The sequence below is a fragment of the Phyllobates terribilis genome, unplaced genomic scaffold, assembly GCF_046119375.1.
Source record: "Phyllobates terribilis strain yellow unplaced genomic scaffold, ASM4611937v1 Scaffold_1__5_contigs__length_1240528914, whole genome shotgun sequence".
NCBI lineage: Eukaryota > Metazoa > Chordata > Amphibia > Anura > Dendrobatidae > Phyllobates > Phyllobates terribilis.
The window spans coordinates 1,167,088,718-1,167,115,851 of NW_027362761.1; the positions used below are offsets into that span (position 1 = coordinate 1,167,088,718).

Below are 27,134 nucleotides of genomic sequence, written 5' to 3' on the forward strand. Positions count from 1 at the left end.
TACTTAGTGGGAGTACCGTTGTTCTGTCCCCCGGAAATGGGATGTATGTAGTGCATGCAGCCTTCTGAGCTCAGTTCCACACTCCATCCTTACCCGGGAGTGGAATACCACACCTCTGGGTTGAGGTGCAATACCCCTGTAGCAGCCGAATCCTCAGGGTGCTACATTCCCCCCTGGTAAATCACAGCACGTCCTCGGGCTGTAAAAGAATAAAATATCCAAAAACATACAATTTTTTTCCAAAACATACAAGAACATATCAAACATTAAACATTATCAGATTTAAACAAGATAAACTTTTTCTTTCATATAAAACTCTTTCATAATAATGTTCTTTGAGTTACTGGCCACTGTGCGCTTGTGACCAGGTAGAAGTGCAACAGTCAGTTCAAGAACAACAGTTTCCTATAAAACCAGTAGGGGGCGCCTTAGAAAGCGCAACTATATACAAGGGGAGGTGGCCGCTCTCAGTCCTCGGCCAGTGGGGAAAAGGAATGGCTGTTCACAGTCCTCAGCCTGTGGGGAGATGGGACACACTGGAACAGTTCACTGGTCCCAACGGGGACTATATCTTACTTAAGCAGCATGGCATATACCCTTACGGGTAACAGTTTAATTTGCTGGTCCCAACGGGGACTATAATGGTAACAGTTCCTGTACCCTGACGGGTAACTATTTTACAGTTCCATTTACCGTACTTTAGTAGCGGCGTCCTCCTAATACTTCCTCCGTGTACCCTTCAGACCCGTCCGGGTCCTCTTGTTCCTCCTGACACCTCAGCTCTTCCTCTGTCAGCCGGTGTACATGAAGGGCATAGGGTCCTTTGGCACATTGGTGCCGGGTAAAGGTGATCTCGTCACCCAGGTACAGGTCACGACCTCTGTGTCCCTCCGGCAGGTGGGACTCGACATCTCTTCTGGTCACGAAGACGTCGCCGGGGGTGTGATGATCTCTGATGAAGCCCCAACCGTGCTGCAGTTGGAATTTAATTACAGTCCCGGTGGCACGGGGACCGTGGGCTGCACGGGGGTTCCTTCGGGTCCGGCTCTTTTGTTCTGCACTCTTTACTTGCAGCCGCTCCTCGCGGACTCGTCTCTCTTTCCTCTCTCTGTCAAAGACCGCTAGCTGCTGCCGGCAGCACTCCGCACGCTCAGCTGCGGCCGCCCGGGTCTCCTGAGTGAACCCGATGAGGTCTCCTCCTGCGGGGTCCCACTCAAACTGCGCCTCCTCTAACGAGAGCGGGGTCATCTTGACGGGCGCCGGAGCCGGGATCAGGGGTTCGCACAGGGGTCTTTCTTTCCGGAGTCGGGGATGGTGGTACTCCGGTGGCCACACAAAGGGCTGCCCATCCGGGCAAGTGTGCTGGGCCAACAAGTCCTCACCCAGGTGCGGCACAGTGGAAGTTGAGGGCGCGGTGGTAGTAGCGGCACCCAGGTTTACCAGGCCTTGCGACCAGGCTTGGGGCACTCTGAACGTAAAGGGCACCGTGAAGACGGCGGCGCCCGGGGTTACTTGACCTTGCGACCAGGCCGGTGGCGTCTCCTGCTTGGCCGCGCTCAGGGTTGAGGCGCGTGACGTCACAGGGGGCGTGGCCGCGGCTTCTGTTTGAGGCCTAGTCGGGAGCGTTGACGGTGCAACGACGGGCACGGCAGGGGAAATTTCGGGCTCCGCGACGGGGAGCTGGGGCAGGCTCACGGCTTCTCAGCTCGGGGTAGTGACGTCCCCTTTACCTGCCTCCGTTTCTTTAGCTCCTTCCTCGGCGTCGTCTCCGGCCTTGATTCCTCCTGCACCATCCTCAGAGGCGGTCTGACTCCTCGTCTCGGGTGGCGTGCTCCGTTGGCGGGTTCCAGCCTGCAGGGCCATCTCTCTGCTCCACTCAATCAGCGCTTTTTGCTGTACTTCGGCCATCTTCCGTGCTAGGCCCTCCAGCGCGGTCTGTGCACGCTCCCGGTCTCGGGGGAGCTGTGCCAGGATCTCCACCAGGCCTGGTGGGGTGGTGGCTTGCAACAGGCTCCTGACCACTGGGTCGGTGCTGCCTGCCTCTCCCTCCATCTCCGGGTGCGTTCTCTCCAGACTCCTCCAGGCTGCACCCATCTTCTCTCTTTTGTTCTTGGTCCGCCCACACTGAGGGTGGTCCCGGGGCAACTTGGTGATTGTCAGTCCCAGGGGCAGTCCCCTCACGCTGATGGACATCTCAAGCATCACAGTCTCTGCTGGTGGGGGCGGTCTTCGTTTTTGGCGCCATTCTTGGTCCTGGCCCACGATGGGAGGTGGCCTCTTGCCACCCTCTGGCACGCCCATAATGGCGTCCGCTCTGCCAAGGCGGGAAATCTTCTCAGATGGCGGGAACCGCTTCCCAATGGCGGGAAACTCTGTGGACGGCGGGAAAAGACCGCAGATGGCGGGCAAACGGCGGGAACCGATCCGAGATGGCGTCCGATGGCGGGGACCCTCCGGAATCAGCGGGAGACTTCTTTTTGAGGTAAATGCGAACTTTTCTTCAGGCACGCAGTACCCGGTGGTTGCGGGCACGTTATCCTGCCGACTACGCCAAAGTTGACGCGCCCCCTGGGCCATGTTCAAGGGATACCCGGAGCCGGATCTGTATGGGGGTAGTAGTCCTTGTGGTGGTGACCCGGCCCGTGCCCAGGGTGTCAAACTAAGTGGCAGTCTATGACAATAGATGTTAACTTGGATGTCGACTACGCCACCCGTTGAGTGCGGCTTTGAAGCCGCCGCTGCAGAGCAGTCCGCTGAGGCCGGTGGTATATGTGCAGCAGTGATGGTATAACCCCCAACGGGAGGGGTATGGCCTCAGGGCAGCAGGTGTGGATGATGGGGGTTGTGATGATGCAGGAAGGAGAGGCAGAGTCAGGAGATGCAGTTTCAGGGTTTTTTTACTCACTGATGTTGCTTTAGTCACTCTGGCCTTGAGTGACCACCCGAGCCGTGCTGCGTCCACCAGGTCCTGGACTCGGCTAACCCCCAGGCAGTCCGGAGCATGGTCCTGAGCTTCCCTGTCTCTCTCTCTTCCTCCTGGCCGTTCCCACCAGGGATCCACCTTTGGCCGGCTCCCTCGGGTCTCTTGGTGGTCAAACCTCCTCTGGGTTCCCTGACCCTATGCTTGGTGTGCCTTTCTGGTGGATTTGGTGAGGGTCGTGGCAAATCTTGACCACGACCTCCGGTTCCTGGCTGAGGATTAGTGGCCTCCACCAGTTCGGGTTCCGGTACCCGTGTCCGCCAACCCTTCACCCTTTCTGGTCTGTTTCTGGGTTCTTGGGGTTCCCTCTGTCTTTCTCTCTGGGTCCTTCTTTCTCCTCTCTCTCTGCAGACCTTGCTCTGGAGCTGGGCCCAGCCGGAGCCACAGCTCCCTGTCAGCCCTCCTGGTTGAGCTCCCCTCCTCTTCTCCTCCTGCCTGAACTGAACTGAACTCTGATCTAAGATGGTGCCCACCTTATATACTCCCTCTATGTGTGAGCCCAGGTGACCAGCACCCAATGAGCTCCTAGCTTTACCCAGAGTACTCCCCCTATCTGCCCCTACACTACTGGGATGTTCCACCCCCCTCCCACTCCAGCCAGGGACAGACGCTGTCGTACCTGCACATTTACTTAGTGGGAGTACCGTTGTTCTGTCCCCCGGAAATGGGATGTATGTAGTGCATGCAGCCTTCTGAGCTCAGTTCCACACTCCATCCTTACCCGGGAGTGGAATACCACACCTCTGGGTTGAGGTGCAATACCCCTGTAGCAGCCGAATCCTCAGGGTGCTACAAAAACATCAGGCAGTCCTACCTTGGGTTCGACAAAATGTGCTCCAGAACAGCTACTCACGTGTTGCTGAAGCTCGGCCACCTCCAGAGACAATCCCTGCAGGCGTTGAGCCAAATCCTGGACTGATCCCCGAATTTCTTTCCTTTTAGTTTTTTGGGCTGGGCTTACTGTTATGATCTGCAACATGTACTAAGGAAAGATAGGGGAAAGCTGTCCCTACAGTAAGACTAAGCTGAATCCCTACGATGTAGCGGGCAGCCTGTTTCTAGCGAACAGACCCGCCTTAGTCCTCGGCTAGTCTGAACGAAGACCTATAGCATTAAGGGAGGGGTGCCTAAAGAACTAAGGACTGGGAAAAAAATGGGACACCTCCTAAACATAGAAGTTGTTGCAGAACACAAAAAGACAAACTGACAAAAATGTACTAGAGGTCCCAGAAGGACCTAGCGAACTTGACAGAGAAAGGCACCGAAGCACCAGGCTAGAGAAACAGTCAAACACTGAAGTCCAGCACAGCCATAAGGGCGGAGCTGGAATATAAAGGCAGATGGTCACGTGACCGCAAAACACAAGATGGAAAAAACAAACAGGAGGGTTCTAACAGGACCCCGCTGACTATGAAAGCTTACACTCTAGAGAAGAGAGAGAGTAAGCCACTGACCATAAGAACTTATACTCTACATACACTTTACAGGAGAGAGAGTAGACCCTGCTGACCATAAGAGCTTATGCTCTACAGAAGAAAGAGACTTACCCAGTGACTCTAGAGATGGAAAACAACCTGTGCACTTCTGGGAACTGCTGATGTTTGATGGTGCAGGTACTGTTCACCACTGTACAAGGTATACACTAGATGTTGTAGCTGCAGGAAGCTCACGTGGCCAGGCAAAAAGACTATAGCCTGCTCTGATGCCTCAGTAGTGTGGAAAATGGTTCTTGGCAAGTTTTTTATTTTTTTGTGAACTGCAAATTGAAATTCCAAGTGTTTCAGTTCTTGAGAAACCAAGACTTTTAGGACATTCGACTCAAACTTGATTGATCCACATATCTTTAATAGCTACTGGTTAAGAACTAAAAGCACCTAATTGTATGGGGTGTCTGTACATTTCTCTACAGTTCTTCTTCTAGCCAGTATCTGTTTAAATACCATAAGCTATAATTTCAGGATAATATCTACATATGATTTAATAATATTACTGTCACTTTGCTTACCATAAATTCCAAGAAATGTAGCTCTTAATGGTCCAAAATTGGATGTTCTCCAGCATCAAAGTAGTTAAAACTTAGTCTTTATTCATATACGATAAAAAAATTTTACAGAATGTGCACATAGTTAAAATTGCTGGAGAATATCCCCTTTTGGACCATTGAGGGCTATTTGACCTGGAAGCCAGACCAGTGCATACTCCGAGAACCACACCAAAACCACAAACTGTCTACCCTAGAAGTCTCCTGGGATACTTATCTCTAAAACAGGAGTAGTGAGCTGAATTGACACTTTCTATTCCAAGAAATGTAACCCTAGTTTACCATTCATCTCCATATGGTAATAGTTGGAGACTGGACATTGTACTTATGGTTACATTCATTCAGATTGTTCATAACGTTTTACTAAAGTTGCACTGACAGCCTCATGGTGGACGCTCTACCGGAGGAAATGAAATGATTCTGCAAATTGTCCGTGAACTTCCCGTCTACATTTATTAAAGAAACCTTCAGAGACCGTCCGAGACCAATTCATCTCCAACTTCTATACTGTATATATCATGAAGGAATGTGAAATATCTGACCTTCAGCACCGAATGCCTTCTTCATATAAATGGTCTGGTAAAATGAGTAAAATATGTTTATTATTGATTGCTGACAATTTCTCTTAGACTTCGAGATTTTTGAGCTCTACCTTTCGGAAAAGTTTTGAAGTGAAGCCAAAAGAAACAACCTATGAAAAATTCTCCTCTTAGCCCAGCGCATGAGATCCTATATCTGTTTATCTCTTGGGTCCAACCCAAATAGTATCCTGATATACATCAAGGTTCTAGAGTCGCCTCCACAGCTAAGTTATGAGCTTTCCATCATTAGATCCGACAGGCCAGAAATTATCTCTTTCCGGTGGGTTTGACCTGTTCTAATCAGATCCAGTAAATGGCTAGAAATATTTATTCCCATCAACAATATGGCATTTTCCATAATTCTGTTTGAATACTTATTGGAAGATGGTATCAAATCACAGCCCCTCAGACAGAGTTACAATGAAAGTCTTCCTACTCTTTGGCTGTTGGCTCCTTTAGACGGGCTGACCCAGGAGTTGGTGGTCTTTTCTGGCCTATTTAACAAGAGGACGAACATTCCGAATGCATAGAACAATCGCTGATACGAACATTCCATGTGCATAGAACATCACATTAATCGACAGCACATGTCCCAATTACACTGTGTTATGCCAGCCATTCACACGCCTCCTTTCTTACCGTGTGTTTCGCCCTGCTCCATCCAGTACTCGACCATTGCCCTGAGTTGCCTTGTGCTGGTTGGAGTTATAGGGGAGCGTGGCCGAACTCTGCAAGAATTTATATCCACCCTGTCCTGCAAATATTTGCTTCCCCAGCCTATCACCTGCTAGCAGATGATATATCAGGCAACTCCACCCTCCATTCCTTGCCCGAACATTGGTTCCTAGCCTTCTAGCACCTGTTCATGCATATCACCCTATTCTGTCTCCCATTAATAACCCAACTTGTTTACCCATCCTGTCTGACCTCTCTGCTCCTGACCCTGGCTACGTGTATTGAATCTGTGCCATCTGCTCTGACCTCGGATTGTCTGACCACATCTTTGTCTTTGACCTCCTGTAACTTGAACCCGTGCCTCTGACTCTTCTGTCATCTACTGCAGTCCAGGGGACTGACCTGGAGTGGTACCTGGTGTCTACCTGCAGCCTAGGCTGTCCTCACCATCAGAGACCCTAGTGAAGACCCAGTAGACACTTAGTCACACCCCTCCAGAGTAAGCCAAGTCCGTAGCGCAGTGGATCCACACCCGTCAGTGTTACAGTGCTGCCAAAAACAATCATTTTTTGCCGGCATTAAAATCATCGCACCAGACTAGCATTTTGCTAGTTCATCAGCTGATTAATGGTCTGTTTATACGCAAGTTTGATTCTAGCTTTCTAGAATTGAAATGGCGCCCCTCCACACAGTGCAGTATAAACCTGCAGTGAATGAATGCAATTCTGCCATTATTTTTTGTCTTTTATCTTTATATTATTCATTGTAAAGAAAACTTGACCTGTTAACATGAATTTTCAGGGCAGTACAATTATGTTAACACCAAACTCGCATGGATTTTTTTTGTATTTTAGTGGTGAAAAAATATTCTGAAGTTTGTAATAAAAAATAACTAACATTTTCGCTTGTGTTGACATTCTCTGAGACCCGTAACATTTTTATCTTTCTGTCCATGCAGCTGTCTGCTTTTTTTGCCTGCTGAGCTGTTGTGTTTATTGATACCTTTTTAGGGGTAAAAACAACATTTTAATTGCTTTTTATTGCATTTTTTATGGAGGTGTAATGGCTGAAAAACTGTAGTTCTAGTTTTCAATTTTTTTTTCCTTTACCACACTTACCGTTTGGGTTTATTAATTTTATATTTCGATTGAACGGACTTTTACGAATGCAGTGATACTAAATATGTTAATTTTTTAATTACATTTTAATTGGGGAAAAATATGGTTTATATATATATTTTTCGCTTTGTGTTTTAGTCCTGTTAGGGGACTTGATCTTGTGATCATCGGCTCGCTTATACTATATACTACAATACTTCACTACTGCAGCACATAGGACTAATCACAGTCTCCTATTAAGCACAAAGGAGAGCTATAATGGATGGGTATGTTGGTGTTAGTTGAGCACTATATGATCGTATTTAATAGTATATACTGCATAGTGTTTGCAAATCTGGGCAAAATCCAGAACCCAAGTTAATCTAAGTAACTATTCTTCAAGCCTGGAAAGCTGAGAGTGAGGTAGACAAGGGCAGGCTACAGGCTCTTTCCTTGTGCCTGCATGGAGCAACTTGCCAACCTTTGAGCATTCAATCCCGTAAAGCCTTAACTGCGTTACACCCCTTTGCCTAGTCATTCCTACAGATCTCCTTGATGCTCCCTGTGCACCTCTTGTGTGACGCTCGCAGCCCTAACCCTGGGAAGATGGGGGGTTACTCGGAGCCGGGTCCGATGTTCGGTGGGTTGTAGCCGTGGCCTGGACCCGTTCTGTGCCCAGGGCCGTCACATTAAAAAGGGTGGCACGGGCTATCAGGGTTGAGTGGTTGCTTTCGACTACGCCACCTGTGGTACCTGGTGAATGCCACCAGCGCTGCTGCAGTCCTCCGAGGCGGGATGTTGTGGCAGCCGACGTTGATACTGCTCCCCACAGGCGGAGCAGGGCGTCAGGGCAGAGACGAGGATGGATGGAGTTGTAGTGTAGGAGGTCTGGTGCTATGTGATGCGGTGCAGTGCAGAAATAAAGAGTCCGGAGGCCATAGGGGTCGACTTCCAGGGTTTTTACTCACGTTGGAGAGTTGGAGAGCAGTGCGGACCAGTCCGGGTTGGGGTCGGTGGATACCCCAGCAGACTCAGGTTCTTCCGAGTCAGGAGTTGGGAGGCAGTGCAGGTCCCCTCCGAGAGCAGAGGCTTCAAGCTCCGGGGCAAAGACCTGCTCCCAAGTGACCGTGCCGGGCAGCAGGTACTCGGTCATGAGATCCAGGAGAGGCACGGTGGGCTCAGCAGCCGGGACAGGGGTTTCGCACTCACCCACTCCTGGACTGCTCGCGACCTCTGTTGCAGCCTCCTCCTGAGCTGCTGCTCCTTGGCGGCGGGTCCGGATGCGCAGCAGCATTTCTTCCCGACACGCAGCGGATGCCGCTTGCTAGGCCTAAGCCACTCTCCGAGCGAGGTCCGGGGTTTCCTGGCGGAGAAATTCCATATCTCCAGCTGTTAAGGTTATGCCGCTTCGCTCGCTGACAGTAGAAGAACCTGGGCCAGGTTTGGAAGATTCCGATTGACTCGCCCCAGCAGCGTCCATGTCCGCTCCTGAGGATTGCCAAACTCCAACTGCTAAGGCCACACCTTGTTGTTTTTCCATTTCCTCCTCTTTTTGGGGCGGCTCCAGGGCGGCCGGCTGACCGGCACGCCCTCGTTCAGCCCATCCGATTTGACGGGCATTACCCCGCGGATAGTCTCTGATGGAAGGGGCGGTCTGGTCTTTTGGCGCCATGGGGCAGCCTGGCCCACAATAGGAGCTGCTAAGAGACTGTCTTTTTGATGCACTATGGCGTCCGTTCTTCTTGTGCGGGCACCATTTTAAGTGGAAACGACAGTCTAAGGTGTAAGGCACACAGTACCCGGTAGCATTGGGCAATTTCTTCCGTTGCTGCGGGCGGGCACGCGATCCTGCCGACTACGCCAAGTGTGTGACGCTCGCAGCCCTAACCCTGGGAAGATGGGGGGTTACTCGGAGCCGGGTCCGATGTTCGGTTAGTTGTAGCCGTGGCCTGGACCCGTTCTGTGCCCAGGGCCGTCACATTAAAAAGGGTGGTACGGGCTATCAGGGTTGAGTGGTTGCTATCGACTACGCCACCTGTGGTACCTGGTGAAGGCCACCAGCACTGCTGCAGTCCTCCGAGGCGGGATGTTGTGGCAGCCGACGTTGATACTACTCCCCACAGGCGGAGCAGGGCCTCAGGGCAGAGACGAGGATGGAGGGAGTTGTAGTGTAGGAGGTCTGGTGCTACGTGATGCGGTGCAGTGCAGAAATAAAGAGTCCGGAGGCCATAGGGGTCGACTTCCAGGGTTTTTACTCACGTTGGAGAGTACAGCTGCAAGGCTTCTCCCTGCTCCTCACGGAGTTCTGCGGTCACCAGGGACGGGGATCCGACAACCTCCGAGTAATTCAAGTGCTTAATCAGGACCCCGCACCAGAGTGTTCCTAGACTTCAGACCGAGTCCCTTTCCTGTCTGTGTGTGTGTAGATAGGCCGGGTCTCCCTCTGGACTTCGCTCAGAAAAAGGGTACTGGTGGCTGTCCCGCTCCTTCCGTTACCCGGTGGGATCCTCTGGGCCTGCTGGGCTTCCCTGACTAGGACATAGAGTAGCAAAGTCAGGTGTCGGGGGCCGGTAACCCCTCTTGCAGCCGGAATCCCCATGACTAGGCCAGAATAGCGAGGACAGGTGGCGTATACCGCTCTGTCTGCATCCCCCTGGGATCCTTTTGCGGTGGAGCTACACTCCTAAGCTCCAGGCCTTCTTGGTTATGGTCCTTGACCGGGTTTGAGACATTTGTTTACTCCAACCTGCCCCTTGACTCAAGGCCAGGGTACGAGGGCCGTGTCTCCATCCACTGCAGGTTCACCCAGAAGCCACGTTCATGGATGGAGAACACAATCAAAGAACCCTGAGCCGAGATGGCTGTTTATTAAATATGAAATATTAAGTGTAACTAAATGTGAGTCCTCCACCCTCACCCACTAATTGGTTCCCCCTATCTCTTGGTTCCCCAGTCTCCCGATTTCCAGTAGGGGCAGCACCCTAGTGCCTACTAGCCCCCTCTGGTGGGAGAAGTGTGGTGTTGGATGTGGAGGTGGGATCCTGACCATTGCACCGCTCTTACCTCGAAGGAGGAACACCACACCCCAATAAAGAGGTGCAGCATCCCTGTGGCGGTCGAACCCTCAGGGGCGCCACACTCTTCCTCAGCTCCTGAATGAAATAAACTTTTTTAGAAGCTGTGCTTTCCATGAAGTTGTGGAAGGTTTTGGCAGAACCTAAAAATCTTTGGGGAATTTGCGGAAGTGTGGCACCCCAGGGGTCTGGTTTCCACAGTAATGCAATGTTACGTCTGAGAGCAGGTGGGAGGTCTCTTGGTCAGGGATCCTATGCATGCCACACCTCCTGCCCAGTCCTGGGAGGGGAAGAACTTCCCCTATATAAACCTAGGGCTGAGGCAGGGTTAGTGAGTAGAGAAGAAGTAGAGACAGAGAAGCAGATATAGGAAAAGAACATCAGGAGCTCTGTGGGAACAGTGCTACAAGGAGTCAGGGGCTGGCAGCTGCAGAGCTCGCCCTGACTGAGAAGTATCACCGGACCCGGAGTCCGAGGCTGTGGGGACTAATCTCTACCCAGCAGCAGAAACCGACCGGCAGGGGATTGCAGGTCCTCTGGCCCAGAAACCCGAAGGCACGGTCACACGCGTGGGACCAGCACCGCCATCGTGGAGCGGAAGCCATTAGAAGGCCCCGAGTCACCGGACATACGGGTGAGCACCACACGGTACACTCAGGGACGTGGGCTACTTTTACCCGCCTCTAGCAAGGTAGCCAGAAGAGTACAGTTAGTTGGGAAGGCCTACAACTCCGCCTGGTCAGGGGAGATCCCATCTGCTCAAGGACTGACCAGGCCCCGATTGCTAGCAAGTACTCCGGGAGGGTCTATCTTTGTCACCAGTAAAGACCCTGAACTACACCGCATCGTCTCTGAGTGGTTCCTGCTACCCCCATCATCCACGTCGGCTGCCCTGAGGCCATACCCCTCCCGTTGGGGGTTATACCATCCACGCTGCACCATCCTTCCACCGGCCTCAGCGGTCTGCCCTGCAGCGGCAGCTCCATAGCTGCATTCAACGGGTGGCGTAGTCATCCACCATCTACTGCTAATAGACTGCCACTTAGTCTGACTCCCTGGGCACGGACCGGGTCACCGCCACGAGACTACTACCCCCATCTGATCCGGCTCCGGGTAGGCTCCCGCGTGCGCAACGCTGCGCGACTCAGGCCCAGGGGCGCGTCAGAAGGTTTTGGCAGCACCTAAAAGTTTTGTTAACACTTTGAGGAGTCTGGGAGTCCTTCCCTTTTTCCTAGAACCTCCCGGATATTCGAGGAATGTCGTCAAGAGCTGAACCTACATGTATCGAGCAATGATTTTCTACAATTCTAATGGACCACCCAATCCATAGTAGTAAATAGTGAATATGGACATCCTTTGGTTTCCAAGAACAAACTGTCATGAGTGACGAATGCCCATCTATTCAATCTCAAACAACAAGACAAGAAGTCCTCAGGTTACAAACTAGATGCATTCTGTAGCTTTGTTCGTAACCCAAATATGTCTGTAAGTTGGAACAAGGCCGGGAAAAATAAAAAAAACTTACACTGACCTCACAGCTGACCGCTCCAGCCACCCCCTTCTCGCCACCCACCATCCAATCCTCTTCTTTCCAGTGTGCCGCATCAGCGTCCTCTTAACTATATACCAGGACTTCAGGCCTTGAGGGTTACTGCACATCATAAGGTCACGTCGTCAACATCGCAACCTTATGACGCAGCATAGTGACCGCCGAGACCTGGAAGGGTCCGGAAATCATGGAGATGCAACACGTGACAGCGGAAAAAAAAAAGAGGACCAGACGGTGAGCAACAGGGCGGCCAGAGAGGTATTCGTGTTTTTTTTAACCAATACTCACACGTGCCTTAGTGCTCAACATCTGGTTCTCTTCATTCCATCATCGGGTATGCAGCATCTCCAGCCTCTATACTACATGCCAGAACTTCTGACTGTATCCAGGCTGGAGCTCACTGCATGTCATAAGGTTGCAATGATGACGCAATGTTATGACGTGCAATGGCTCCGGCCTATAATGAAGTGGTCAGAAATACAGCGCTCAACAGTGGAAAGAAGAGGACCGGACGGTGGACGGAGAATTTTGTGGTGAGTTGAGTATTACATTTTTTTTTAACCAGGGTACTTAAGAATAATAAAAATGAAAATGTAAAATTTTTGTATTTTTTCAGTGGAACCCCAGTGTTCCAAATTTTATGACAAATTATGAAGTGCCCTATTTTGCTTGATTTATCCAGATACGTAATTTATTCACTATTTCTGTATCTCTATATTAGATATCACCTTAGAATAAATTATTAAAAGTTCTGAACCACTGGAGTGGATTTGTAGATTTTGTTTTATGAGTTCATGACAGAAATATGATCATTTACGTTATAATGTCAGGAGCTGGAGTGGCGCCAGGTTTCCCCTAGAGGTTACCGATGGGAATACCGCACTGCGCTTTGTTTTCTTTCCTGGATACGGCACATGTTTCTTACCAGCTACTCTACCAAGGTGCATTTTAGAAGTTGGAGGAATTTTGGGGGGAACTTTTCCTTAAGTAGTTCTGACTTTGAAGGCTTTTTTTGTACGCTCTCTCTATGATTATCCAACAGAGAAAGTAGTCATTGAGTTTACGGGAAAGGCACGGGATAAAAGTTTTATTGATGTGAGGATATTTTATAAAGCAGTTACTGTAATGTACTATTAACATATGTTTACGCTTAGCGCATAAAGAGAGACGTTTGGTTATGGAAAAATCTGCAGAAGGTAATGAAAACATGTCAGAAGCACGGATACCTGATTAAAGAACAGTCACCGGGATGAATGCCTTGCGGGGAGGCACATAAAATAATTTGCTCTCTGAGCTGGCAGGATGAATGGCAGAAACTGAAGAATATAAACTGTTATATGCACCTTATAGTAAGAAATTTGACACATAATTTTTTTGGACCAAAGAGAAAATTTTTCTTCAAAAACGTTTATTTCATTATTATTTTTCAAAATGCATGTATTTGCTATGGAGCATTTTTTTTCACCATATCTTCTATTAACTCCTTCCTGATGGAGCAGCTATCCGTTTTTGCCCTTTCGTTCTTTCCTCCCCTTCTTCCAAAACTTATAACTTTTTTATTGTTCTGTCCACATAGCCATATGAGGGCTTGCTTTTTGCAAGACAAGTTGTACTTGTGATTTACACCAACTATTTTATCATGCAATATACTGAAAAGCAGGAAAAAAATGTTAGTGCGCAAAATAAAAAAAAAGCACAATTTTTTAATTTACAAAGTTCACTATATGGTAAAACTAACCTGGTAATACGAATCTCCAGGTCAGTGTGATTATGCAGATACCAAACATGCATAGTTTTCCTTTTGTTTAAGTATTGAAATAAAATTTGGACGTTTATAATAAAGAAAAAATTTCACTTGTGTCGCCATTTTCCGAGACCCAAAGCGGTTTCAATTTTTAGTCGATGGAGCTGAGTGAAGGCTTATTTTTTGCATCCTGAGCTGCTGTTTTCATTGATACCATTTTGCAGTAGATGCAATGTTTTGATTGCCTCTGGTTGAATTTTATTACAGTATTGCCGAAAAAAAGTAATTTTGGCATTTAGATTTTATTCTCAATACGCCGTCTACCGTCTACGATAAATTATTTTATATTTTCATTAATTAGACTTTTACAAACGCAGTGATACCAAATATGGTATCCCTGCGTTTGTAAAAATTTTGAGATTTACAGTGACATTTAACAGGTTAACAGCTCCGTTCCACCAACTGCAGTTAGAGTCAGATCATGGCTCAATAACATAGCCATCATCTGCCGGAAAGATGTGGGCTCGGCATATGACGTGCCCGTCTCTTTCCAGGACCTTGCGTTTCCCTCACGGCTGACGTCAGAGAGTGCATTTGACGACGGTCCCCTTCCAGGACCTGACGCTTCCTGGTTCGGCGTCGAGGCGCAAGGCGGGGCCTGGGCTTCACGCGCTACCAACAGTCACGCCTCTCTGGTTCCCGCGGTTACGCCCATCTTCTTCCCGCGCAGTGACGCGGTAATGGTGGCGATGTTCACCACAGTTTAAACACAGTTCAATTACGGCACACAGTACCCGGTGGCAACGGGTACGAAATCTTGTTCGTGACTCCAGGAAGAGAGTGTCTCGCCCAGGGGGATATAGGGGACTTGGTGCCCAGGCCTTTTACCTTGCTTAGGATGTCACAGCAGTTGGCTCCTGGGCCCGTACTCTGGGGTCTCTCTTGTAAGTGCAGATGGTGATGCTGGGCGTTGCAGTGCAGGAGAGATGGCGCCGCAGGAGTAACTGACAGAAACAGGAGATTCACTTCAGTACCTTTACTGGTGCGGATGTCAGGTACGGTCCAGGGTACTCGGTAGGAAGGGTGCACTTCTGGACTCTCCCCAGTGAGCGGGTATAAGGCCTCCTGGTTCGTTTCTCCCTCTCTCTCTAAGCTCCTGGCCAGCGTGCAACTGGACCTAGCTTCTGTGTTGTGTCGTTCTCTCACCTGTCACTTGGTAGTAGGACCTTTCTGTGGCAACCACTATCCCAGGACGCCGGGGCCTTCGTGGTTCCTAGTCCTGTAATGGGTTTAGCTTCAGGTCGACCAGGGATCTGTAATCCTCCTGGTATGCCGGTAGACCCTACTGGGTATAGAGGACCCTGTAGTCGTGGACCCGGTGTCCGGATTATGTCTTGGGGTGAGCCTATGATGCTCCTCTGCCCCCTTAACTCCTTTCTCCTCTTTGCCTCCGGCCACATTCGGGGCCCTCAGAACACAGCAGCAGACGTGCTGCTCCTTCACTGGTCTCAGCGCCAGCACGCTCTCTGACTTTCTGCTCACTGCCTAACTCCACCCTCCATATATATATATATCCATAACAGGGCTCCCTCTGGTGGTCTGAGGTGGAAGGGTGGAGGTGTTTGTAATGTAATGAGGGCCTCTTGTGGAGGAGTCCGTCCATTCACCCTTTTGGGTCCTGTGGTACCTGTGGTAGCAGGGTGCCACAGGTCCTCATGTGAGCCAGTTTCTTTGTAGCGCTTGATGGTTTTTGCAACTGCACTTGGGGACACATTCAAAGTTTGCCCAATTTTTCGGACTGACTGACCTTCATTTCTTAAAGTAATGATGGCCACTCGTTTTTCTTTACTTAGAATTTGTATTATGGCAAGAAAAAAGCAGCTAACAGTCTATTCAGTAGGACTATCAGCTGTGTACCACCTGACTTCTGCACAACACAACTGATGGTTCCAACCCCATTTATAAGGCAAGAAATCCCACTTATTAAACCTGACAGGGCACACCTGTGAAGTGAAAACCATTTCCGGTGACTACCTCTTGAAGCTCATCAAGAGAGTGCCAAGAGTGTGCAAAGCAGTCATCAAATCAAAAGGTGGCTACTTTGAAGAACCAAGAATATAAGACATATTTTCAGTTGTTTCACACTTTTTTGTTAAGTATATAATTCCACATGTGTTAATTCATAGTTTTGATGCCTTCAGTGTGAATGTACAATTTTCAAAGTCTTGAAAATACAGAAAAATCTTTAAATGAGAAGGTGTGTCCAAACTTTTGGTCTGTACTGTATATGTCGGTGTGGTCCATTATTTCAGTAACTTGAAAAAGTAATTTATTGGCGTCATTTTCATTCTTTTCCACTCTTTTGTCATCCATGTCCAGTTACTCTTCAAAAATAAAAGCTCTCCTTCGAGAAGAAGCCAATAGTCTTGATAGTGCCACCTATAGATGTCTGAGTTAGGTCAAACCCTTTTTACAACCCGAAACTTAACTTGGTATGAAGGCTCTGTAAAGATTCCCTAATTGACCGAGAGGGAAGACACCTTTATGTGGTTCTGTAGAGATCATCCTGTTCTATCTAGAGAAGAATTGATTTTCATTTTTCCCAAAGATTAAGCCAAAAAAAGCAAAAACAGATGGCAGTAAAAGAGAGCAACACTAAAAAACCCAATATAAAATGTACATCAAAAAGGGCAAATTACAACAAAATGTGATTCCACTGTCATTGATTTACTGTATCTGAATTTTTCCGTCCTCACCTGCCCTGAACATATTATGTTGTCACTACATTTGCAACCTAAAATTAATGGCATGGTCCACTTGATGTCTCCAGATAAGAGGACAGACGCCTCCCTCCCGCTGCGGAAGAATCCGCTTTTTTTCCCTATTTTTAAGCAAAGCCAGACATTATTGTACATTAGAACCAACGTCCGTCCCATGGAAGAGATGGAATTATTAGTGAAGACAGTCATAAATGGCCATTAGTCTGACTCCACCATGATTTAAGCGGAGGTTGTAACATGGAGCTGAATCATTAGGCTGTAAAATCTACAATAATTATACTCCTCACCTTGTCCTGGGGCACAAATGAAGCTTTATTTACATTTGCTGAAACTTTATTACCTACATGATCAATGAGGTAATGCAGGAGACATGTGCAGATACCTCACATGGACACCACTATGACGGACACCGGTGTGCACTAAGCAAAAAAATAATTACACATGATGACTAGTGAGATTCATAAATCTCTTTACTTTTTTTTAAACACTTGCTTTCCAATTTAGTTTTTAGTTTTACACCATTTTTATTATTACATATTATTTTGTATTTTTTGAATATCTATCTATCTACAGTATCTAGTGCATTAAAGGTGGAAAAAATTTTTTTGCATGATAAAAAGCTTTTTAACAGGGGTGTGTAGACTTTTATATCCAATCAGGGACGGACATACTGCCGGTGCAGCTGCACCGGGGGCCCAGAAGTGGAGGGGGGCCCTTGCAGGGCAGTAATACTGAGGGCAATATGGCCTGTTGCTCAGAGCCCGAGGCTCCGGGGGGCTCATGGCCAGATTTCCCTCATCAATGCGGCGGGCAGGGAACAATCTCTGCAGCTCCATTGCCCATAGGAGAAAATGGAAGCAGAGCTGCAGGAATCTGTCCTCTGCTTCCTGCCCAGCGCTTTCTCAGTGATACAGGCGCACACGGCTTAATGACGTCAGCACACTGCATGTGTCAGAGAGAAAGTTGCAGGCGAAGAAGAAAGAAGAAACGATGCCTCGGGGGAACAGATGGAGACGTGAGTGTGTTTTTTAAATTTTTTTTATTCAATGCACTGGGGAGACCGAGAGAGGACAATGAGGGGGATAGGAGTGTGGAAGAGGGCAATGAAGGGATGTGTGGAATAGGGCAATGATGGGAGAGGCAAGAAGAAATGATGGGGTGGGGGAGAGGACAATGATGGGATGTGTGCGAGAGGACAATGATAGGATGTGTGAGAGAGGACAATGATGGGATATATGCGAGAGGACAATGATGGGATGTGTGGGAGAGGACAATGATGGGATGTGTGCGAGAGGACAATGATAGGATGTGTGAGAGAGGACAATGATGGGATATATGCGAGAGGACAATGATGGGATGTGTGGGAGAGGACAATGATGGGATGTGTGCGAGAGGACAATGATAGGATGTGTGAGAGAGGACAATGATGGGATATATGCGAGAGGACAATGATGGGATGTGTGGGAGAGGACAATGATGGGATGTGTGCGAGAGGACAATGATGGGATGTGTGCGAGAGGACAATGATAGGATGTGTGCGAGAGGACAATGATGGGATGTGGAGGAGAGTGGGTGAGGTGGGGAAAAGGTGGATAGGACACTTTATAATGAAATGAAAGGTGGGAGAAGACGCTGTCAGATACTAGTAATGAATTGGGAGGTGGCGGAGGATGTTAATTACCTGATAATGTCTCCTCCCACCCCCAAATTCATTATGATGCTATCAAGTACTTATAATGAATGGGTGAACACAGGACAGGGACTAAGGCTAAGTGCACAGGTTCAGGATTTGCAGCAGAAAATTCTGCTGCATATTCTAATGTGTTGGCAGGAAGAACGCTGCATAAAATAATTTTTTTTGTCACGTTTTTTACATGCCTTTGTTGCATATTTCCCCTCTCTCATTAGTATGGGTGAAATACGCTGCAAAAATTGACATTACGTAGTTTTTAATCTGCTGCAAATCTGCAAGGAAAAAATAAGCAACATGTTCATGAGACTTCAGGGATCTCATTTACTTTGCTTGTACTGTAAAATTTAGCTTATTTTTCGCAACAAAAACGTAGCAAGGGCACATAGCCTTAAAGTTAATTGGGGAGAGTCACAGAGACTGAATAATTTATATTTATTGGGGGGCAGAGATTATAGTTAATGGGGGGCACAGTGCTGCTTATCACTTTATATTTTGATTGGTGCGTAGATAATAGTATTTTAATGGTGGGGTACATATTTGTAGTCAAGGGCGCAGTGCGGGGGAGACACATATATATTATGTATGTTTGTTATTTTTAGGGCTGCGGTAATCATCATGACGAGTCGTGGCTGGGAGATGTCGGCATGAAGGTCTGACCAGATGGAGAAGAAGCAGCAGAAAATGACTCTAATCAGATGAGATGTCAGCAGTAAGTTCCTAGATGTAAATATTATTCTGCATCTGTAGTGTATGACTTGTAGTGATAATGTTATTTGTAAAATCCCTTAGGCCACATTCACACATTTGTGTGATATGTCTGTGTGCTGCCAATTTTTTTTTAATCGGACGGCACACGGACTCGTACAGTTTTATAGATCCGTTCACACATCTGTGAAAATCACGGATCTGAGAATGAGATCCGAGAGGGTCACAGAATGTTTTGTTCTGATCCGATTTTGAGAGTCAGAATAGGACATGCTCAATGCGTCTGAAAAAAGCGGGCAGCACACAGACACTGCACATGCATACAAGAATGTAGCCGTACTATGTATAGCACAGTCCCTTAGTATAAAGTGTACTCACTTATTATGCATAGCACAGTCCATTAGTATAAAGTGTACTCACTCATTATGTATAGCGTCGCCCATAGTTACATGGTTTCCTCTTTTATTATGTATAACACCGTCCCTTATTACAAACCATCCTCTCTAGTTATGTATAGGGCAGTCCCTTATTATAAAACGTTCACTCGTGGTATGTGCAGTTCTGTCCCTTACATACAGTATATGCATATATGTCACCCTGGCCTGGATGCCACAAGTGTAATTAAAGCTGTGTCTGAGAGCAAGGGGGAGGTTCTCTAGTCAGGGGAACATTAGCATGCAATGCCTCCTGTCTCAGGCCAGTAGGGGGAGCAGGCTGCCCCTATAAAAGCTGGTACTGGGGGCAGGGTTAGAGAGAACTTGATGGCCTGTCTCAGCACTGAGACTTGTCCCAGAGCAGAGCAGGGACAGACAGTTGCACTGCACCTAAGAGGAAGTGTGGCAGGAGGAGAGCCACAAGAGGCGAAGAGAGCCTGTCTTGGCAGATAAAAGACTGACTTTACCAGACTTTGGTGTCTGAGGCTGGGAGGATTCTACATCCTCCAGCAGATAACCAGTCCGCAAGGGACTGTATATTCCTTGGCCTAAGAAGCCTGGAGGCCCTGCCACAACAGAAGGGACCAGCAGAGCCGTACAAGGCTGGGAGCAGAAAGGAACCCACGTCGCAGGCCATACAGGCGAGAATACACGGAAAGCTCGGAAACGTGGGCTATTACCCTATAACGAGGAGATAGCCAGAAGGAGCGCAGAAAGCACGGTAGGCCTACACCCTCACCCTGACCAGGGCCAATTTCCCCGTTGCTCTCAGACATCCAGGTCCCCTCCTAGCCGGGACTGTTTATGGGTCAGTTTACCTGTTTTAGTAAAGACCCTGGACTGCAACTTGTTGTCTGTGTGCTCCTTGCTCCTCCAGCACTATCAGCACCGGGACTCTCACTACCATCACTCCCACCATCCACTACACTGCCCTGGGGCCGCACTCTTCCCGTGGGGAGTCACACCATCCCAGCTGCATATATCATCAGCCCCAGCGGTCTGCCCTGCAGCGGCGGTTCCTAATGACCGCAAATCCACGGGTGGCGTAGTCGGACAAAACCAACAGCACAAAACGGACTACCACTGGCCTGACCACCCTGAGCCACGGAACCGGGTTGCCACTACTACTCCCATCGTTCCCCCTATTGCCCGGATCCGAGTGCCCCACGGCCCAGGGGGCGAGTCAGCTTTGGCGTAGTCGGCAGGATTTCGTGCCCGCAACCACCGGGTACTGCGTGCCTGAAAAAGACTTTTGTAACTTACCTGTGGCGAAGTTTCCCGCCGTCCAGAGTCGTTTCCCGCCATCCGGAGGCGATTCCCGCCATCAGACGCCATCTTGGACCTTTTCCCGCAGTCTTCTGCCGTCTTCCCGCCATCCGCAGCTGCTTCCCGCCATCGGACGCCATCTTCAGGACGCCGCGCGGGAAGAAGAGGGGCGTGGACGTCAAAACCGCGCGAGATCCGAAGCTCCGCCCCACGCACCGACGCTGCGCAAGGTCCTGGAAGGGAGAGAGAGCGACGCTGACATCATTAGGACGCGACGCCAGGTCCTCGTCCATAGCAGCAGCAGCGGAGCCGCGGCCTACAGAAGAGGATCGTCGGAAGGTAGGCCGCGCTTAACGAGGGGGGAGGAAGATGTCGGACACAGAGGCGCCCACTACCACCAACGCGGCTGCAGCAGCGGTGATGCCCTTTTCCCTTCCCTACATCCCTGGAGCGGCCTGGCTGCCCAAATACTCAGGGGAGCCCCATGCCCTAACTGACTTCAAGGAAAGGCTATACAGTTTATTCCACGTTTACCCCCTGACAGAGGAACAGAAGGTCAGCATATTAACAGGGCAGTTAACTGGCGCAGCCCAGAGGGAGGTAAAATCATGGCCCACTGAGGAGAAAAGAACTGTGAAGGGTATTCTGGCCCGGCTGCGGGGTACCTTTGACACACGTACCTCCGCTGAAATTAAAATGAGGTTCTATGGATGTAAGCAGCGGGCACAGGACAGCATCAGAGACTATGCCCTAAATCTGCAGGAAGCCTTGAGGGCTATTCAACAAACTGACCCTGGCAGTGTGCAGGAAACGGATAAGCTGCTAACAGAACAATTCATAGAAGGTCTGCTGTCTAGCGCCCACAGGGCCCAACTGCGCCTCATGTTCTTTCAGAACCCCGACCTGACCTTTGCCCAATTTAAGGACAGGGCCATAAGGGTGCTCCGTGAATCTGCAACCAGTGGCGCTATAAACCCCCGGTGCCCTGCTCTCACCTACCACCAGGAGGCGGCGCCCTCCTCTATAGATCCCGTGGGGGCTGATGCACAGGCCCTGAACCAAGCCCCGTCGAAAGACCTGCACCGCCAAGTCCAGGAGCTGACTAGGAGCGTCGCGGCATTGACCAGGACCGTCCAGGCGTTGCAAGTGGACCCGTCAAGACCCATCGAGCTGGCTTCAAGTCCGGAGGATGTCCCGTGGCGTCGACAGAGGAGGATCCCGTCGTTCCGAGGAAGGCCCACAGACCGCTACGCAGAGGATGGACAGCCCATTTGTCGTCGATGCAACCAGCCCGGACACATTTCCAGGTACTGTAATTTAAACGGGTCCAACCTGGGGCAGAGGGCCAACCCCCAGGCATAAGATCACCAGGCCCTTATAATTGGCGTGATAAGTATGTTGGGGGGCGCCCGGTTTTACCCGTGGTGCTGGACGGTATCCCCATGAGCGCCTTGCTGGATACTGGGTCGCAAGTAACCACTATCCCTTATGTACTTTTTAAGCAGTATTGGACTGATGCTGATATCACACGGTATCCACACAGTAACTTGAGCATCATCGCCAGTAATGGCTTACCCGTGCCGCAGATGGGGTTCAAGGAGATGACCATTAAAATTGGTAAAGTTGAACTGCCGGCACAGGGAGTGATTATTGTGGACATTGACCGTCGTGAAAGTCACCCTAAAATAACTGTGGGTACTAACGTAATTGAAAATTGTCTTTCAGAGGTAATTGTAATTCTACAACAGGTGGCAGTGAATGCTAGTTCCAGCCAACAGAGAGTCCTCAACAAGGAGATAAAAGCCCTGATGAGACGGCAGCAGGTAGAACTGTCTGGTGGTGAGATCGGTAGCGTAAGACTGAGTGACCCATTCCCCATTTCCATGCCTCCCAAAAGTGAAATGATGATCTGGTGTCGGACTGCAATCGGGTTGAGAGGTAGAGACTACCAAGCCATGGTAGAACCCGTGTACTCAGACAGCAAGCCCACCATTTTGACAGCCCGGGGGGTGGTTGATGTCCGTCATGGGAGGGTGCCCGTCCGCATCCTCAACATTGGGGAGAGGGAGGTACACTTACCCAGGTACGCTACACTCGCCAAACTGTTGTCGAACACAAAGCTATCAGGGCCGTGGAACCCTTGCCTCCATCTCCTCAGGCGGAGGGTAATGGCTCCCAGAAACAAAAGGAGGACTGGTGCCAGAAACTCCATGTGGGTGCTGACTCCACTCCCCTGCACCAAAAACAAGGAGTCTACCGGGTGGTACAGGAGTACGAGAGAGTCTTTAGTAAGCACCCGCTAGACTTCGGCAGAGTAAAAGGGATAGAACACCACATCCCCACAGGGAGCCACCCACCAATAAAAGAGAGACACAGACCTGTACCCCCCGCACATTATCAGAACGCAAAGGGCATGCTAAGAGAGATGAAAGAAGCTGGCGTCATTAGAGACAGCTGTAGCCCCTGGGCAGCCCCCTTGGTTCTGGTGAAAAAGAAAGACGGCACCATGTGAATGTGCGTGGACTATAGACAAATCAACCGTATCACCCACAAAGACGAATATCCGCTGCCTAGAATGGAGGAGTCTTTAGCCGCACTAAAATCAGCTAACTTCTTTTCTACTTTGGACCTTACTAGCGGGTACTGGCAGGTTCCTGTGGCAGAGGCTGACAAGGAGAAGACCGCCTTCACCACCCCGATGGGACTGAGTGAGTTCAACTGTATGCCTTTCGGGCTCTGCAACGCACCAGGGACCTTCCAGCGGCTGATGGAATGCTGTCTAGGGCATCGAAACTTCGAGACGGTCCTCCTTTACCTGGACGACGTGATCGTCTATTCGAAAACCTACGAGGACCATCTAAAGCACCTGGCCGAGGTGTTCGAAGCCCTGGCAGGCTACGGCCTGAAGGTGAAACCATCGAAGTGTCACCTGCTGAAACCAAAGGTCCAGTACCTAGGGCACGTGGTAAGCGTGGAAGGAGTGGCCCCCGACCCTGACAAGGTCACGGCAATCAAGAGCTGGCCAAGCCCCTCGAACATCAAAGAGGTGAGACAGTTTCTCGGGTTGGTAGGCTACTACTGAAGGTTCATCCCCAGGTTCACTAAGATGGCAGCTCCTATGCAGGACCTCCTGATCGGACAGTCTAAGTCCAGGAGCCAAAAGCCGCCCTTCAAGTGGGATAAACCGGAAGAGGAGTCCTTCCGCCAGCTAAAGATGGCCCTCACAGGGGACGAGATCCTGGCCTACCCTGATTATGGCCAGCCTTTCATTCTCCACACAGATGCCAGTAATGTGGGACTGGGAGCCGTACTGTCCCAAAACCAACAGGGCAGAGAAAGGGTGATCGCATACGCCAGCCGGAAGCTGAGGCCCACCGAGAGGAACTCGGAGAATTACAGCTCCTTCAAGCTAGAATTCTTGGCGGTGGTGTGGGCCGTGACGGAACGCTTCAAGCATTACCTGGCCTCCGCAAAGTTCACCGTGTACACGGACAACAACCCGTTGACACACCTGGACAATGCAAGACTGGGTGCCCTAGAACAGCGGTGGATGGCCCGTCTCTCCAACTATGACTTCGTGATCAAGTACCGGGCCGGCAAAACCAATGCCAACGCAGACGCCCTGTCGAGGATGCCTCACTTACCTGAAGGTGACGAAGAGGTGGAGGAGGTAGAACTCCCCGCGTTTCACCGGTATGGAGCCGCTCAATACTCCCACCGCGTGAAAGAGGAGGATCTAACAACCGTGATGATCAATCCCCTACCTCACCACAGCTGGGCCGAGACCCAAGATAGTGACCCTGCAGTCCGCCTGGTGAAAGATCTGCTGACCCAGGAAGATGCCCGCTTAGATCCAGATGCCCCAGATGCCCCAGAGGAAGCCAAGCAGCTATGGAAAGAGAAGAGCAAGCTGTTCCTCTACGAAGGCATGAGAGGAGCTGTAGAAAAATGGTGCAGAGACTGTGGCCCTTGTCACCTGAGGAGGAAGGACCGCACCAGCCAGAAGACACCCTGGAGGCCCATCGTCACCACGCAGCCTCTTGAGCTTGTAGCTCTGGACCACGTCAAATTGGCTCCAAGCCGGTCTGGATACATCTATGCCCTGACAATCGTGGACCACTATTCCCGTTTTCTAGTGGTGGTCCCGGTAAAGGACTTGACAGCCCAAACAGCGGCCAGAGCCTTCCAGCAATACTTCTGCCGTCCACACGGGTATCCGGGAACAGGTCCTGACAGACCAGGGTCCAGCGTTCGAGGCTGAAATCTTCCAGGAGTTCTGCAACCTCTATGGCTGTAAGAAGATTCGTACAACGCCTTACCACCCCCAAACCAACGGGATGTGTGAGAAGATGAACAACATAGTCATTGATCTCCTAAAGACGTTGCCCCTGGAGGAACGCAGCCTGTGGCCAGAAAAACTGCCGGACCTGATAGACCTATACAACAATATCCCGGTGAATGCTACAAACTGCACCCCGGCTTACCTGATGCGAGCTAGACCAGGTAAGCTGCCCGTAGACCTGGAGATGGGAGTCCTAATACCTGAGGACACCTCCCCGGATGCGGACTGGGATAAGGAAAGGCAACTGCAGTACAAGAAGGTACAGGAGAGTGTGGAGAAGAGCCTGGCCCAGGTGAGAGAGAGGCAAGAAAAACTCTTCAATCAACACGCCCCTGCTGGTCCCCTAGAACCTGGTGAGCAAGTCCTGAAGCGAAAAAGAAGGCTACATAAGTTGGACGACCAGTGGGAAAGGGAACCCTACACCGTACTGCAGTCTGACCACGACAACCCAAAGGTGTGCGTAATCACCAAGGACGGAGGAGAAACCACTAGTGTCGTCTCCAGAGACCACCTCAAAAGATGCCCCGAGCAACTCCGTAGTGCAGAAGAGGATCAGAGTGACCTTGAACCCGCAGAGGACAAGGAAGAAATGATCAGCACCGTTCTCGGTGAGTTCCCTCAGTCCTGGACTCGCATAAATGATGCCATAGTGGTACCCGTCCTGCATTTCCTGCAACCGGCGCAGCAACAACCAACACCAGAGCCGGAAGGTGAAGAGGAGCAAGCGGTTTCAGAGGCAGAAGAGCCTGTACCAGCAGCCCAGGAGAGTCAACCCTCTGCTGACAGTGAGCCTGCCATGCCTGCGGTAAGCCAAAGGACCCGCAGACAGCTGCCTGCCCTACCTGTACACCCAGCTGGTAGCTGTACCCCTAACGCTAGTGGGGAAAGCCAGGTTGGTCCACCACCAGACAGTGGGTTAAGGAGGTCAACCAGGAGCACAAAAGGGCAGATACCCGCTCGCTGGAGAATATAGAGTGTACTAAGATTGTAAATAACCCTGTTGCCAAATGTTTAATTGTTTGCCAAGTTACATGCATGTTTGGTAATTCTGTGTTTCAGTTTCTTGCAGCTACCGTAAGGACTCAAAGGTTATGGACTTTAAATAACCGGGACCTTGTATGGACTGCGTTCGGAGCCTAACCGAGGAATGAACTAAGACTGTAAAGGACTTGGGGTAGGAGAGACCCCCACCTGGTTAAGGCTCCCCGTTGTATTGGTGATATGGACACCCGGTCACAGGCCACACTGTGACCTTAAGAACTCAATCTGTGCGTCGTTTGTCTATTAATGTTTTATAGTTATGCATATTGTCTTTGTGTATTGTTTAGTCCCGGAGTACTAAATTTCACTAGGGGGGAATGTGTCACCCTGGCCTGGATGCCACAAGTGTAATTAAAGCTGTGTCTGAGAGCAAGGGGGAGGTTCTCTAGTCAGGGGAACATTAGCATGCAATGCCTCATGTCTCAGGCCAGTAGGGGGAGCAGGCTGCCCCTACAAAAGCTGGTACTGGGGGCAGGGTTAGAGAGAACTTGATGGCCTGTCTCAGCACTGAGACTTGTCCCAGAGCAGAGCAGGGACAGACAGTTGCACTGCACCTAAGAGGAAGTGTGGCAGGAGGAGAGCCACAAGCCAGAGACAAGAGGCGAAGAGAGCCTGTCTTGGCAGATAAAAGACTGACTTTACCAGACTTTGGTGTCTGAGGCTGGGAGGATTCTACATCCTCCAGCAGATAACCAGTCCGCAAGGGACTGTATATTCCTTGGCCTAAGAAGCCTGGAGGCCCTGCCACAACAGAAGGGACCAGCAGAGCCGTACAAGGCTGGGAGCAGAAAGGAACCCACGTCGCAGGCCATACAGGCGAGAATACACGGAAAGCTCGGAAACGTGGGCTGTTACCCTATAACGAGGAGATAGCCAGAAGGAGCGCAGAAAGCACGGTAGGCCTACACCCTCACCCTGACCAGGGCCAATTTCCCCGTTGCTCTCAGACATCCAGGTCCCCTCCTAGCCGGGACTGTTTATGGGTCAGTTTACCTGTTTTAGTAAAGACCCTGGACTGCAACTTGTTGTCTGTGTGCTCCTTGCTCCTCCAGCACTATCAGCACCGGGACTCTCACTACCATCACTCCCACCATCCACTACACTGCCCTGGGGCCGCACTCTTCCTGTGGGG

At 50.0% G+C, this 27,134-nt stretch overlaps 1 long non-coding RNA gene across 1 annotated transcript in view; it reads left to right on the forward strand.

Annotated features, from left to right (window-relative positions):
* The window catches only part of LOC141172950 (uncharacterized), a 387,477-nt gene extending 360,646 nt beyond the window's left edge, over positions 1-26,831 (forward strand). The window contains exons 3-4 of the long non-coding RNA XR_012252558.1: positions 18,814-18,923; positions 26,021-26,831. This is a non-coding gene — a long non-coding RNA (uncharacterized lncRNA). The remainder of the gene's footprint in view (positions 1-18,813; positions 18,924-26,020) is intronic.
* The last annotated feature ends 303 nt before the right edge of the window (positions 26,832-27,134 follow it).